Source organism: Triticum dicoccoides, chromosome 7B (assembly GCF_002162155.2).
Source record: "Triticum dicoccoides isolate Atlit2015 ecotype Zavitan chromosome 7B, WEW_v2.0, whole genome shotgun sequence".
Lineage (NCBI taxonomy): Eukaryota > Viridiplantae > Streptophyta > Magnoliopsida > Poales > Poaceae > Triticum > Triticum dicoccoides.
In genome coordinates, this window is record NC_041393.1 from 8,773,735 (window position 1) to 8,787,838 (window position 14,104).

Here is a 14,104-nt window from a genome sequence, read left to right on the forward strand (position 1 = left end):
TAACGTGTACAATGTGTAGTATCGTAAAATACCAGCAAACGAAAAAGAATTAAAATGAAAACACAAAATTAAATGAAAAAAAATCATAAAACTAAAAAAAACCCAAACCTTATAGTATCGGTTAGTCTTACCAACCGGTACTAAAGGGCTCCAGGCCCCCGGAGCTGGGGGCTTTAGTGCCCACACTGCGGCCGTACGCGCCGGCCTGCGAAACAGTTTTTCCGCGAGCTGCAAACGTGAAAAGCGGGTCGGCGGGATGTGGGGTCTGCTAGAGATGCTCTTAAGTACAACCTATTGCTGCAAATTGTGCGGAGAAGTAACTACCTTCTTCTTCCCGATCTAAATGCCAAAAAAGGTGAAGAATTACATAACTCAGTGGCAGCTGGCATCCATATAGGATATGTTCCTGTTGCAATTTCAAAAATGATGATATGTAAGTTGCCCCCTCCGATCCACATTAAGTGTCATGGTTTTAGTTCAAGTCTGAACTAAAACCACAACACTTGTTATGGATTGGAGGGAGTAGTTAGGTTGAATTTAATTATAAATTACTTGTGAATGTTACATATCATGACAAGTAATCCATCGGTTCTAAATTACTTAAGAGTTCTAACTTTATCCTGTAACAAATTTCTTTTAGCTCAACCAATTATTGTTGTAAATTGTGCTGACAAGTGATTATCTTCTTCCTCCCAAAACGGATTCTAAAAGCAGTGAAGAACTGCAAAAGACAGTGGCAGCTTGGCAACATACGGTAAGTGCCACTTGCAATTTCAAAAGTGATTATACCTAAGCTACTAGGTTGAAATCACTATAAATTAATTATCAATATTCACAAAACACTTCCTCCATTCTAAATTACTTAAAGTTCTAATTTTGTCATATGTCACATTTCTTGTATATAGATATATATATTACTCCCTCCATCTGCATATATAGGGCCTAATACATTTTTAAGGTAGCCTTTGTCCAATAATAATGTTATGAGTATATGAGATGTATGATATAGAAATTGTATCATTAGAAACTCCTTTCACATACGAATTTGATGGTATACTTTGTGTAACATACATATCATATATTATTGTGCTAACCCATGATCAAAGATAACCTCGCAAAATGTATTAGGCCCTCTATATGTGGGCGGAGGGAGTACCTTTTTTTTTGCGGGGGACGGAGGGAGTACCATCTATGATACTGAATTAGTTTCATTATTCCCTATAAGATATATTTTCATTCAATATTCATGAGCATTTCTTTTAATATATTGGTCAAGCTTGAGTAAAGTTTTAGCTTTTAGGACAACACTAATATTTCAGGTAATCTATACTACTATTAAAAGAGCAAACATGAATTCACCTAGGGACACACCACAAACTGTACACAGGACTATCTGAGACGTTCGATCAATCTAACTAAATCACATCTAACAGTCCGTATTAGATCAAGGGTCTGCCGCATAAATAAACGATCCAGATTAAATGTTCTTCCGAAGCAGACTGCTCCCCTGCGCATCCCTTCGTCCTCAATTAGCGGGATTATTATCCCGTAATTCTCTCTGCACAACGCCCACAAAGCTTTGCCGCTCCTCCTCTACTATCCCAATCCCGTAATTTTCTCACAGATGCGAGCGCGGATCGCTGCCGCAGCCCACCGCTCCTCTACTTCCCATGGGCCCGAGCAAACGGAGCCAACAACCCGAAGCAACCCGAGCGGCGGAGGAAAGGGTGATGGCGTAGGCAGCGGCGGGGGTGGAGACGATGCGGGCGTCGCACATCCTAATCAGGCACGAGGAGTCCCGGCGCGAGGCATCCTGGAAGGACCCCGAGGGCCAGGTCATTTCCGCCACTACGCGCGACGATGCCGCCGCGCGCCTCGGCGAGCTCCACGGCCAGATCCTCGCCGACTGCGCCTCCTTCGCCGACCATACGAACAGTGAGAAATATCTTAGTTCTTGCTTATACTGCTCTCGACTCCCATTGGATTGCAGTATTTATCATTTTTGTTTTCTTACACGAACCCCTTTTAATTTTTACAGTTGGGCAAATCCATTGTTAGAGTCCTCATACGCACTATATATTGTATTGAATTAGTTCGATGGAAATGATAATGTGATATTACAACTCAAGTGTGGCATGATGTATATCTCAGACTTAACACGATTACCTGATAAACCAAGTCATGATTTTTTTAGTTTTTTTCCACCACCGAATCAATAACGTATCTTCCTACACTTGGTGCTTCAGTTACCCGATTTAAGTTGTAATTATTTTAAGATGTTATTTAGGTGGGTGTACCATGGTACCATATACAATATTTTTCAGCTAGGTTGGTAGTTGGTCTTTCTGTCCTGCGAGCTTATTGATTCATCTGTTAACAGATGTTGGGTGGTGTTTTTTGATCAGACAAGGTGGAGTTTGTGCTTGTAATATCAGTAGAATTTGCACTACAAGGAGCAGTCAGTGAGCTTGTACTGTTCTATTGATTTTTGTTTGTGTCCCTTGTTTGATTGAATAGGAATGAGGTTCTTTTTTCTGATGGGGAGTTTAGTATGGTAGCAGATTGCTATCATGACATATCTTTTGTAGAATTAAAGCTGCTTGAAAGGCACACCAAACTACTGATGTAGTTTATCTACCTTCTCTATCCTTCTAGAGGTTGGTGAATGGTTTCATAATCTGATGCTAATAATCAATTAATTATTGTGATTAAACTGTAGAGGGCTTCATTTTCTCACATGATTTTTAATATCTGCTACCTATAGTCATGTTAGGTCGTATTTTTTTTCCTCAGACAATACCAAAATTAGTCATATGCTAATTGTATGGTGTATGGTTCTGTTCATATGTTTTGCTCTTATAGATTGATGAAAATACATGTCAAGCTATTTTATCACAAGATTCCTACACTGATAATTCAAATGGACCTAACATATTGGGAACCTTCTCATGGACAATATATCCTCATAATGGCTGTCAAATTCTTGCTTTTAGAGGTAGCACCTGAACATAGGGGATCCATTTTCCTGTATTATGAATGTATTTACTTCTATAATATTGTATTAACATAATATACCTTCAAAACAGGCTACTGAGACCATGGGCAAGAAGGAATCAGCATTGATAAGACACTAGCTATTTTTGGCATTCATATAACCTGTAGATAGAGTACATATGCTCTTGAAATGCTACTACATGCCTCTCCAAGGTCCAATAATTCCAAGGATGACTACAACTGCGAAGCCAACATTATTATCTAAGTTACTACATTAGTTACGATGAACGGGACAGTCTGCAAGCTACAACGTTGCTAATTAATATTTTTTCCTTTATAACATTTTTTGTGAACCAAATTGGCCATTCGTTTCTCAAGGGCAAAACTAACATAAATTAATTATTTTTTAGGTACCAATGCTGATATATTTTTTGCAAGTCTCAAGCATGGTTTCTTTCTGATTGTGAGGATGAATTTTACAAACAGGATGTTTGAGAAGGTAATCACATAACTATACTAAACTTCTAAGCATCTAAGAGGATTTCGTGTTCAGTTTCGTGCTGCAGTTTTGTAGTTTGATTCTAGAAGTAAGGGTGCCCTCCTTTGATATACCTGGTTTGTGAATAGGTGATCGTGTGGCTGAAGAATGATGTTAATGATTGGAGGTGCTCCAACCAGGAAGCATTCAGGTGGTGCCTGCGTTGGACACAGTGTTTTTTAGGATGAGATCATTCATTTGGGACTTTTCACTGAGCAGAGTAAGACCAACCAAAACTATGGGTTGAATTTGTTGTGCTAAAGGGACCGACATAATGCATTGTTGAGTTCTGAATTCATCAAGTTTGTGTCAGCTGTGCGGGAAGGTCAGGGTGCAGAATTTGTGAAGTGTTATATAGACAAACCAATACATTCTTCTTTCGAAAGGAGCTGTTTGCTTTGCTGGTGCTAAGGCACTTTGGAATAGCTGGGTGCCATTGAACTGCAAGATTTTCATTTGCTTGGCTTCGCAGCATCAAGCATGCACATCGAATCGTTGGGTCAGAAGAGAGCTGCAGGTACATATTTGGCCATGTTTTCTCTGAGCAGGAAGAGGACACTGCGATCTCATCCCGCTTCAGTGCGTAAATACTCGACAGGTATGGCATCAATGTCTTCGAACGACTCATCTTTATGTTGTCCATGCCCCTCCTGTCACCGATAATCTTCAGGATTGGTGGGGAGATCTAGCCAGTTCATTCCCAAAGCTAAATAATGTGGTTTTGATTCTCTTGTTATGCTTGTGTGCTATAGCCTATGAAAGCAACACAATGCTAGGGCGTTCAACAATGCTCAGCTTCAAGTCAACGAGGCAACACTCTGTGTTCTCATTCTTGCTGACCTAATTGTGTGAGGGAATAGGATGGCTGGACATTGTGATATGTGTTGGTGGTGGAGCGTGGATGTCGTCCCCCTTTGGGGTGCTCCTGTAACTTGTGTTCTCTCCTTTAAAATTATGGTACAAATTTGCATGCTCTATAGAAATATACACAATCCAAAGAGAAATTATATCACTGCCCTTATAAAATTTATTGATGAACTACGCTATGAAAAATGTGTTTTTTTACTGTTGAAGTATAATTAGTTTTTTTTTATGTTTATAGAGAGACGTCCATGATTACTAGGTATTGGTACACATGCTGACATCACTTCCAGGGTTCAGTTCAGCAAGAAGACCAATTACCCCTACAATGTCCATTCCTACAACACCCTGGCTTGGCAAACAAGAAGACTCAATGCAGGCAGCTGCTGATAAGGAGATGACTATTGACCTCTCAGTAACGAAGACAAAAATACGCACAACAAGCCAAGAACAGGAAGATGAAGTAAGTGCTAAGCTTATTTTGTGTGTGAGTTGGTATATCGTTTCCATCCTTCTAGATTTGTTGTAAGAGTATGGAGTTTAATACGATGAATGATGTGCTCACCGGACATGCACACGTTTTTTCTATATACCATGACTATGTTTTCAGAATAGATTGAGACACCCCCTGATTTTCTTTAGAGACGAAGGGGTCATTTGTATGCCAGTTATGCCGGTATTAGATATATTTATCAAAGTTTAAAGAGACCAATCTTAAAAAACATCCTATTTTATGCAAAATTTTCTTAAGCATATAGTAGACAAAAGATATATTTGGCTTTCTTTTGGTTGTATTGCAGCACTTCAGTTTTTGCTCTTGGTTCTTTTACCATAAAATTTGTAAGGTCTCTTGTGTTTGTTTTAATGTATACATCAGCCGAGACATGCTTTGTGTGCATTATTACTAATTATACCCATGTTCATCTGATGTTATGTTTTTGAACCATGTACATCATCTATCTATTTATTGGTGGTGTGCTTTAAAAATACATATTGTTGAGCATTGATTTTTTTATGGTCATGACTTGTTTTATTTTTTTAAACAATTTTTGGAATATAAACTTTAATTTATACTCACAAAAAATTATGTGTATGGATGGAGACGTGCGTTGCACGTGCACACTTACTAGTTTGATGAAACGGAAGAAATAGAAGATGGATGGAGTGAAACGGAAGAAATAGACGATGGATGGAGCTCAGCAACAAGAGAGCCCGGAGACATGCCAAATCCTATTAGGCGTGCAATTTAATTATTCATTGTAAAATCCAAACTATTTCAGCGAATCTCTCCTCTATTTAGAATAGCTCAAAGTTCTCTATCAGATAGCAACGTGCCGACTTGATCAATCATACGCATTTGAACTCAAATTAGCAAGTAGCGACGTGACATCCATCTGCTTTTCGTGTTGCCAGCCATTACTATACGCTGGCTTTTCGTGTTGCCAATCATACGACTCGGACGGCAAGGTCTCCATCTCCATCTCCAACTCGGAGCCGGACGACAACGGCGACCCCGGCGCTGCGCGCGCGCCCGGCCTTCTCCTGGCGGAAGCTCTGGCGCTTCACGGGGCCCGGCTTCATGTGCGCGCTCGTGCAGCTCCTCTGGCTGCTGCTCTGGGCCACGGTCATGGGCGCGCTCGTGCAGCTGCTCTTCGCGCGCCTCGGGGTCGTCACCGGGAAGCACCTCGCCGAGCTCTGCCGGGAGGAGTACCCGCCCTGGGCCACACGCGCGCTCTGGGTCGTGATGGAGCTCGCGCTCGTCGGCGCCGACATACAGGAGGTCATCGGCAGCGCGATTGCCATCAAGATCCTCTCCGGGGGCATCGTGCCGCTCTGGGGCGGCGTCGTCATCACCGCCTTCGATCTCGTCCAGGCCGACGCCGTGGCTGCCTTCCGCTCGCTTTGACGGCGCGACATCCTTCCCGCTCTGTTGCTGCGACGCCATTGCCACTGGCTCAGCGAGGCAGGCGACTCCTGGCTCTTCCAGCAGAAGCTCGCCACCGCCGAGCTCGCCTCCTCGGCAATCCGTGCCTTCACGGCCAGCGTCGTTGTCTCCGAGCTGCCTTGCCCACAACGTGTTTGTGGAAATGACATGCACAATAAAAAAGAAAAAAAGAAGAAAAGAAACAGCCTTCTGGGGAGACGGCTCCGAAAATTTTGACCCCAATGCCAAATGTTTCGCCGGCAGCCCTCTAGTTGGCGAAAAAAATGCCTCCTAGGGGGCTCAACGGCTGGAGATGCTCTAAATTTCTAAATCTCTAAGGTGATGCGGGTGAGAGTGGGCGACCTCGTCAAGCACGCCGGACGTCGGCCACGCGCCCTCGCTGCCCCGCACGCCGGACGCCGGACGCTGGCCTCACTGTCCCGCTGCCTCGTCGGCACGCTCGAGAGAGAGGGGCATGGGAGAGGAGAGAGGAAAAGAGAGGAGAGAGGGTGAGGGCACGTGGGTGGGACCTAAATGAAAAGAGAGGAGAGAGGGAGGTGGGAGACTGAGAGTGGGCCAGCAGCAAGAAAAAGTAACCGCCGGCCTGCCCAGCTGCCCCCCGGGGGGCTGGGTTCGGGGTGGGTTTGTCGGCGTCGTTTTTCTTCAGATCCGGCGAAAAGTGAGGTTTTGGGGGCGTGAGTGGAGAGATTTTTTACCGCCGGTGCTAGAAAAATGGCCTGAAGGTGTTCCTGGGGGCGTGGATGGAGATGCTCTTAGCTTAACCAAACCAAGCGTCCTCGTGCCTACCAAACAAAACCATGTAATTCCATGCGGCACCAGAAAATTAATTCCGTCCATCAACTAGAGCTTCAGGACAAGGGGAGCAGGTACGTACATAACCACTAACACTCTAGCAGCAGCTACTAGTTAGGTAGCAGCCTCAGCCATCAGCGGGCAAGAAACATTTCTTCTTCTTCTTCTTCTTCTTTTTCTGGATGATTCGTGTATGGACAGCTGCTCCGGTACGTTTTTGGATAATTAGCGTGGACTAACGGTGGGCAGCGAGGGCCGTCGTTATCGGCGGCAGCATACATGCATATGCTGATCCATACTGTGTCTTGCAAGCGATCGAACACACACCAACGAGTAGTACGTACGAGCTATAGGCCATAGCTTCCGACCCAATAGAACTTCCATGCTAACAGCTCCTCCCTCTCTTAACGCCCATGGCATTAGTTAGGTCCGAGCCGTGACAGGGAAGCAACCTCAAAACTTTTGGAAAAAGAGAGGAATTATATTGGATTTTCTTCAACTGTCACCGCTTTGATTTTCTGATACTGACATTTTGAATGATTGCTGCAGCACACTAGTAGAAAAACACCTAATAGTCCCGATTCGTAAGGGCCTTTAGTCCCGGTTAATGAACCGGGACTAATGCGTCGTTACTAATACCTCCCCCTTTAGTCCCGGTTCAAACACGAACTGGGACAGATGGTCCTTCACGTGGCCGGTGCGCCAAGCCCAGGCAGGGGGCCTTTGGTCCCGGTTGGTGGCACCAACCGGGACCAAAAGGCATCCATGCATCAGCATTTTAGTGGCTGGGGTTTTTGTTTTTTTTTTGAAAGGAGGGGGGTTGGGGGTTTTGGGGGGTTAATTTAGGTGTTTCATATATTGTGTTAGCTAGCTAATTAATAGGGAGAAGTGTCCTCTCTTATGTCCGTGCTTGGTCGACGCTACGTACTATATACATAAGTGATCGAGAGAACCATTGAGTATAGAAGTTCGTCATGCATACCGAGAGAAGTGATCGATCGACCTCTCCTTCTCCGAGAGATTGGTCGAACAACAAGTTTTCGTATCATGTATCCGACGCTACTGGCTACATACATGTACAATCTAAACTCCTAATGTCTCAGTTGGTAGGTCACGTTCCGGGTTTTATTTTCGTCCCACCATTTTCGTTCGATTTTTTTCATCCTCAATCCCACCTCCCACTTCCCCGTACCAAAAAGAAAACCAATCAAAACCAGGTAAAAAGGGAGCGATGCCTCCAGTCCTCGCACGCCTCGCACTCGCATGCCTCAATGAAAAAAGACCTACGAAAAAAGACCTACGAAAGAAAAAACAACGACAAAAAATCAGGCGACTCGCACGCACGAGCGAGGCCTCTAGATCCCGTCGCCACCGCCCGACACCGCCAGCCCCGTCCTCCTCCCTGGCTCCCGGCGCCGCCCGCCCCCCATCTCCTCCTGCGATCCTGGCGTCGCCCCGCCCCACCTTCTTCCTCACTCCCGGCGCTACCTATCGATCCCCTCGACGACACAGAGCCGCCATCCTCTCATGCGATCTCGCTGCCGCCACCCTCCGATCCGCTCCTCCTCTCCCGAGGATACGCATCCGCATCCGCCGACGCCGATACGGGCAGGCGCGGCCATCGTGGATCACGAGGATCCGGATGATGGAGGCCGGCGACGACGGCGACGGATCCGCACCCACAGCATCCGGATGGAGGCCGGCGACGAACCCATCCGCCGACGGCGCCGGATCTGTTACCGAGTGTCTGAAATACTTGTATGTCATGATTATTTGGTGTGCAACTACATTTATCTTGTACCAAATTACTATGCCATTGAGTTCGAAATTGTAGACACGGTAGCTTCAAAGCATGATGCGAAATTACTTGGTGCAGTGTGATACAGACAAATGTCTTGGCGCATTGGTGCTTTGTTTTGAAATCCAGGAAATTAGTTGGGATTGAAGAATTAGCTCTTGTTGGTCATTAATCGTTACCATTTTAAGATCACTCATTTGTGAAAACTGAAGTCCCCATTCCTTTTGGTCATTTAAGAAAGCATATGAAAGTGAAACGACATACTGTCACACATATATCTTAGCTCTTCTAAAATCATGTTTCACTGCTTGGTTTGTGCTACAAATAATGTCATTACGTTGAACTTGCTAAATCAGGTCAAATGTGGCTCAGTGATAGAATTAAGAATGAAGGAGGAAGATACCAGCACCAGCCCCAGCAATAAAGACTGCGGCAAGGGCGACGACAGTGTGTCTCGACGAGCGTGAGCAATGGCAGCATCATCTCCGACTCCAAGTACCTGACCAAGACGCTGTCCAGGTCACACGTCGAGGACTTCCTCCTGGACAATGCCGCCTCCTTGGCTGTTGTTGTCGTCTCCTCAAATAAGTCGTATCAGGTTAGTTCCATTGCACTGCAAATACTACCACTTCTATTGGGCAAGCAACTACAACTTGAAAGTATAAGTCATATCAGGTTAGTTCCATCGTACGCCAGTGTCGTCTGGCACGCGAACTCAATTTCTTGCATCGCCCATTGTTGTTCATCTGCTGCTCTAACCAGTAACCATCCCTTGGTCCCGATACTTTCGAGCTCGCAAATATAACATTGATTGCTTGATTAGCATTATTTCTTTCAAGGACAAAACTAATTGTCGATTCTTTTTGGCTACATTAGAAGGATTTTGGATGCAGACCTATGTGGTTTCTTCATAGTACTAGGGAGCTGACAATAAAAAAACATGAGAATTCATCACCTATCTTAGCCACCGCAACCTGAACAAGGTTTGCCAACATCTAGCTTAATCCTTCTTAATGGTTGGTAGCAGACCTGTCCTACAAGCAGAAATCATCTACTTTGTGTTTGAATTTTCTAAATTACAGTAAAACATGTGCATACTTCAGTATGCACAAAGAACAGACCTAGACAATCTGTTGTAGGATCTGAGCTACTGAATATACATGTAGTAAGAAATACTTTTCCTTTGATCCTCTTTCATGTTCAAGTTCCTAATGAAGCTGCCATACAGCGCATTTAGGCTCTGGTCAACAAGTGGACGGACAGGTTGTCCATTCTTGTTGTTCTTGCGTGTCAAGATTCTTGGCTGCAGACTTGCAGGTATCAAGTATGAGTCGATGCTTAACTTTTGTCACGTTTCTTACTTACCACTGTTATTTCTAGCATTCAACATACATGAACTGAATAGACCAATGGCATTACATGTTTCGTAGGCATGTTTCTAAATGCTAATTAGCATTTCTCAGTTCTGCAGATACACCATGATTGCAGCAGGTGTTGGAAGAAATCATCCGATGGTCATAACTGACGAAGGAAGTGCTTTGTATACGGACAAGCTGGGGACGAGTTCACTAAGGAGTGGTTGACTCCCTCTCCTATTGCTTTTTTTATGGTTGATAGATGACACAACTAGAAGTGCAGCAAATACAACTTATATTGTCACCTGTTCTTAGAACCTACTTGTTTGGGTGATAATGAAACCAATAAAAATATTTATGACATGAGCATATACATAAGTTATATTGTTTAGGACCATGGGGTGGTTCTGACAATTTTATGGGAATTTGACCATATGGGAAACTCATTTCCCACTGTGTTTTTACACTGCTGTTATTTTTGTGTTCTCCCTGACTCCATGTTGTTCCAAATTTGGTGCAGGGACTAAGGTGTCACCACTCCCCTGCCTTGTTACTAAAGCAACTAATGTTGTTTGTGGTGCTGACTTCACTATCTAACTGTCATCGGTTGAGGGATCTTCCGTACTGTATGGCCTTCCTGAAACTATGAAACTTAAAGATTAGCACGCTCTTTTTTCTTTCAGATAAAGCAAAAGGCTTTGATCATCTTCTCATGATAAAATATTTAGATAATTATCTGCTTTGGTTGTTATTAGTGGGGTTTTCCTTCGTCATTTCTTTGAAGATGTATTTAGTTCTTCTGTGCTATTCAGTACATCAGGACTTCCTCGGTACGGCTAACTTGGTCATGGAAGCGATAATCAGGTTGGTTGCTACTATGTTAACACACGACACCTACTAAATTTGCAACACTAGAGGCGGGGACTCCTAGACCTATGCTAATTGATTTAATTAATTATTATTATTATTCGTTAGGCGTCCAAACAGGCAGCTGAGCGTTGGACATGGCCTTATGCCTCCGAATAATATGTTCATACCCCATAAGTTCTTTGCAATATTCATACACCCAATTCAGTACTATTTTCCATATTTTAACTTTACGTACTGTTTTTATTATCTGCTGTTAATTATAAGTACCAATCAAAAACTGTTAATTATAAGTGCATAGCATAGCCCTATATTTATGTGTTCAGTGACCTTTTTTATGAAAATCATTGCTACGAGTCACCATTTTATAATTGGTGTTCATATCCTAATCCTTTTGTATTTGCAAGATCACTCCTTAATGTTAAGAGGGGAGGGATGATTTTAAGGATATTTTTGTAAAAGGAGGACATTGACAAAAACATTGAATACAAGGAGCTTGCAACCATGATGGAATGGTACAACGGCAGTGATAAGAATTGTGCATTCTTTTTTTTTAACACAAACTAATATGTGGATACTAGGAATATGGCTGAATTAATAAACATTGTTACTTTCTTTTTGCATCCAGAATCTTTGCGTGGTAGCCTGCTTGCCGCCCAGATAGTGAGCCCCTGAGCTCCTGAAGAAAGGACAGTTGAAGGAAATGGTAAAGTTACTTATAAATGTCTTGCTTCTTAAGTATTTTACCATTTATTGAAGATGCAGTGTTTTTTAATTGTTGCTAAGCCAATTATGAACAAACACTTTGTGCTAAACACCTTGTAATTCTTGTCCGACGATATACATTATTTGATGCCTCAAGAAAGAAGCGAACACAAAGGATCCTACGCCAAAGGATGAAGAGGTCGAGGAAGTGATGGAAGGGGGTGCGTGGAGGAGGACAGGTGCATGGTGAAGCTGGCGTGATGGCTGCGAAGGTCAAAGGAGAGAAGGCTAGCACTGGACTTATTTTGGAGTCTCTTGACAGGCACATCGCACATCAACCTTGGGTGATTTAAGTGAGGGTGGTTCTATCTTTTCCGCCCTCTAATTTCTGTCAATGACTAAAGATAGATGATTAGGGAAAATTTTAAAATATTAGCATGGATTATTGGCCATGCTGAGTTTTTTACTCTCTCTGCTATGGTGTTACAGTTATAGAGGTCTTGCAGACAACTTAGGGGGTGTTTGTTTCCAGGGACTTTTTGGTGTAGGGACTAGAAAAAGTCCCTCTTAGAAACTTTTTAATCAAACAGGAGGAACTACTAGGGACTAAAAGTTGCTTTTTGGGACTAAATGAAGAAGACTCTCAAGGAGAGTCTTTTTTTGGGACTTTTTGAGACTTTTTCAACAATGCCCCTCCCTGCACCCATTGCCCCACCGGCCCATGGTGTTGTTTGGTTGTTATTTTTCTGTATACTAGCGGTAACATGGTCATTTAATAACTCCAGGGAGGGACTAGCGACTTTTTAGTCCCTGGAAAACAAACAGGGAGGGACTTTTTAGTTGGGACAAGTCTTAGGACTTATGAATCAAACAAGGCCTTAGATTGATGTGTTTTGTCGACTATCTTTTTTGAGCAGAATAACTGTTGGGTAGCCCCAACAGTAATTGTCGATACTGCAGGTTTAATGGATGGTAAAGTTATCCGTTGCTATTTTGCATTTGATTCATCTGCAAATTAGTACTAACTGATAAAAGATACATATTACACGAATCCATGAAATGTAGTACTTAACCATGTTCATTGATCTATAGATTAAGATAACTTGTATTGACAAAAATAAACATTATTCCTGAAGAGAAAATGCCTCTACATGTTCTCCTTCAGTGTGTTGCAGAAAAACCATCCATACACCATCTTTGTGTGTGTGTATATATAAAAATTTCCCCTATTCTACAAAACATTTATGGTACTATATATTTCAGGTTGGAAGAATCCAATCAAGACTTGACATGGAGTGACAATGCCCTCCTATCAAGGGGACATCAAATACCGAGGGAAAATCTCTCTCAAATAATAGAATATAGTTATTTTGTTCCAGTACAACTTTCTTTCGTTTTCATCCTTGCTTCGATGTAGATAGTATGAGGACAGAGATTACAAGACACCTGACAATAAATTATTTATTAGATTTGGAAACATAATCTGAGAAGTAAGGGCATCTAAAGTGCTTCCCCTAAAATTTAACTCCTCAAAAGGCTCTCCAAATTCTACTCAAATTTTGAGGAGTTACAGGTTGTTACACCCAACCCTTCCCCTAAAACTTACCTCGGTGTAAGTTCTAGGAGGGAGTGGATGACGAATGTTGGAAGACTTTCAAAGTTAGGGATGATGAGAAATAATAACAATTACATTAAGATCCGTAGACCACCTAGCGACGACTACAAGCACTGAAGCGAGCTGAAGGCGCACCACTGTCATCGCCCCTCCCTTGTTGGAGCCGGGCAAGATAGTCGGAAAGTCGTCGTGCCAAGGCCCTATAGAACCAACACACCAGAACATCAACCGTCACAGATGAAGAGTGTAGATCAAAAGGATCCAAACTGAAAACACACGAACGAAGATGAACGACGAACAGATCCGAGCAAATCTACCAAAGATAGATCCGCTGGAGACACACCTCCACGCGCCCACCGATGATGCTAGACGCATCACCGGAACGAGGGCTGGGCGAGGGACCTTTATTCCATCTTCAGGGAGCCGCCGCTGTCTCGCCTTCCTGAGCAGGACACAAACCCTAACAAAGCTCGAATATATATATATATATACAGGGCCCTCCCACCGGCAAGGGCCGAGATCCACTCCGTCTCCATGGCCCTAAGGCCACCGAAGATGGGACGGACCGGCGGCGGCGCCGGCGGCATGCAGAGAACCCTAACTTTTTGGAGGCGGCGACTGGGTAGGATGTTGT

At 43.4% G+C, this 14,104-nt stretch overlaps 1 long non-coding RNA gene and 1 pseudogene across 10 annotated transcripts; both read left to right on the plus strand.

Annotated features, from left to right (window-relative positions):
• Positions 1 to 4,721: 4,721 nt before the first annotated feature.
• On the plus strand, positions 4,722 to 6,589 carry LOC119338500 (annotated as a pseudogene).
• Positions 6,590 to 8,394: 1,805 nt separating this feature from the next.
• LOC119341413 lies at positions 8,395 to 13,329 on the plus strand. Of its 10 annotated transcripts, none has more exons than XR_005165081.1 (9): positions 8,395 to 8,888; positions 9,285 to 9,526; positions 10,157 to 10,245; positions 10,392 to 10,506; positions 10,804 to 11,147; positions 11,558 to 11,665; positions 11,779 to 11,856; positions 12,013 to 12,208; positions 13,119 to 13,329. It is a non-coding gene; the product is annotated as an uncharacterized LOC119341413 (long non-coding RNA). The 10 variants fall into 10 exon arrangements; XR_005165085.1 differs by lacking the exon at positions 13,119 to 13,329 and having other exon boundaries at positions 10,804 to 10,909; positions 11,039 to 11,147; positions 12,013 to 12,325; XR_005165083.1 differs by lacking the exon at positions 13,119 to 13,329 and having other exon boundaries at positions 10,134 to 10,245; positions 12,013 to 12,325.
• Positions 13,330 to 14,104: the final 775 nt, after the last annotated feature.